The sequence below is a fragment of the Alexandromys fortis genome, unplaced genomic scaffold (genome assembly GCF_014885135.2).
Source record: "Alexandromys fortis isolate MF-2015 unplaced genomic scaffold, M_Fortis_MF-2015_v1.1 scaffold_475, whole genome shotgun sequence".
NCBI lineage: Eukaryota > Metazoa > Chordata > Mammalia > Rodentia > Cricetidae > Alexandromys > Alexandromys fortis.
The window spans coordinates 5,373-7,756 of record NW_026068378.1 but is presented as its reverse complement, the minus strand read 5'-3'; the positions used below and the strand labels follow the sequence as shown (position 1 = coordinate 7,756).

At 42.7% G+C, this 2,384-nt stretch overlaps 1 pseudogene; it reads right to left on the bottom strand.

The window, feature by feature from the left end:
• Positions 1-1,156: 1,156 nt before the first annotated feature.
• Positions 1,157-2,031, bottom strand: LOC126495505 (protein SET-like; annotated as a pseudogene).
• Between the last annotated feature and the right edge of the window lie 353 nt (positions 2,032-2,384).

Genomic DNA, 2,384 nt, shown 5'->3' with positions numbered 1-2,384 from the left:
TTTCCTTGGTCAGTTCAAATTGCCAATGAAGACCCGCCAGCAGCTGTCCTTCGTACAGATGGCATTATAGTAACAGGTCTGTGACATGGTGGGAGCAGGTGCCGTCATAATATCCAGGTAACTAAAGGCCAGTTTAAAAAATGCCAAATTGAGATAAAAATTATGGGTACAAGTTCTTTGCAGCAAACTGTACCCACATCACCCAGTTACGGAGACATTAAGACATGATTCACATCCCTTTAACTCAATCTGCATAGCCCTGAGGTGATCCTGCAAAGTGCGTATTAAAAAATATGAAGTAATGGAGACAAAGTTTGACATGATGTCATTATGAAGGTCAAACTTGGAAGGTCATGTTGAGCACCCGGTCCTTTGTGTACACATTGGTTTTATTGTAATAAAGCAACTTGTACACTTCAACATTTAAAATGAGCATTTTTTTCCAGTGAAAACCAAAAAACTAAAAATAAAAAAAATAAAAATAAAGTTACAACAGAGAATGGTGAACTCCAAATAAACTCCTACAGGTTCTGCTGATTCTCCCATAGAGAATTCTATTTTAAAATTGTCATCTTAAACTGCAAGGATGTCTGTTAAACATCACAATTAAACATGCCAAAGGAGAAGCCATGTTGTCACAATGCCCACTTACCCCCTCAGACACCTCAAACCCACCCTTCCTGACCTTCTATACCCCCCTTTTTTTCCCTTTTATTAAATAAGAGAAAGTAGACAGATACATGTTGGTAAATGCTAACTGTCTGTATTCACATAGACACAGTGTAATCTCTGAGTCCAATATACAGAGAAAGGAAAAAACCTAGAATTCTATGCACTACTACACAGGGGCCTAGCACCCCCAAGCCTCCAGCAGAACCAAAGGGTCTGGAGGCTTTTTTTTCCCACAGAGCACAGTGGTGGTGGTGCTGAATCCATAGTTCAAGACAAGAAAAGATAAAAATGAATGTAGAACTGAGTAGTGGAGATTCTTTTCCCATTGTATTTTGCTCAAGACATTTCCCCAAAAATAAGTTGAGAACCATGGTGTTGAGAAGCGAGACCTCAGAAACAGGGCGACTGAGCACAAGAGGGATTGGGGATGGGAGGGAAATGACTGCAACTTGCTCCCAGGGACTGGAGAAATTTAAAAAAAAAATAAAAAGAACATAAAAAAAGAGATTCGTAATCCATCAGTCTTCTGTGCTAGTCATCCTCGCCTTCATCCTCCTCTCCTTCTTCCCCTTCATCATCATCTTCATCTTCATCTTCTTCCCCTTCATCTCCTTCTTCATCAATATCTTCCAAGCCTTCTTCATCATCATCATCGTCATCATCTTCTGCCTCTCCCTCTTCATCGTCCATATCAGGAACCAAATAGTACTGCAAGGGGTTTGGCCAAATGTGTTTGATGACCTCTCCTAACTCATCTGCACCTGCATCAGAGTAGTCAGTAAACCAAGTAAAGAAGCTCTCTGGCTCTTCCTGTTGTCTCGTCCTGCTGGCCTTATTCTGTGTTTGACTCGAGTGTTTTGTCAAATCCTTTCCAGATTTCTATTTGACTTCAGTGGACTTTGAGGATGGTTCGCCACTCTCATTCCGATGAAATTCTTAGAAGAGAACTTTATTTTTGAAGTAGAGATTTTCATTAAAATAAAAATCTATTTTGTAACCTGATTTAATGTCTTCAAATTCTGTTACTTCAACTCTGGTTAAATAATACAGAGCCTCTTCATCTTCCTCCCCAAGCAGTGCAGAAACTTGTGGATAGTTGACAAATGCGGTTACCCCAAAATTTGGGATTTTAGCAATGAATTCTGATCCCTTCTGAAAAAACGGTTGGCGGAGTTTGTTATATTTTTGTTCTACTTTTAGTATTTCCTCACTTGCTTGTTCATTAAGCCTGTCTATTTCATTTTGTACTTTGTCAATATGTTCAATTGTTTCTTGCTGTTCTTCTTCCAAGGTCTCGTCGGCCCCATTGTGGTTGGAGTTGAGCTCCTTTTTACTGGCATTGGCCTTCGGCGCCTACATGGTGCCCTCCGGGGGCGGCCAGTGGCTTCCCCTCATGCCACCTGCATGGTGCCTGCTCGTTCTGGTCACCTCCTTCAGGTGCTCACTTGCTCGCCCTCACCCTGGCTGGGGCCTGACACTGAGGCGCATTGTGGCGGCCCCTGGCCAGGGCTCTTGCTGAAGGCGGGGAGGCTGTGGTAACTTGGCTGGACTCCAACTCGCGCCCCGCGATTGCCCCGAGCCGCCGCCTCCTCCTCCTCCTCCTGTTTGATTTTTTTAAAGGATTTGGAGGCATTTTGGACATGAAATGCCTATTAGCATTTTGGGAAGAGGACCATATACTTTGGACTTTAAGTATCTCCCAGCAAAACTAA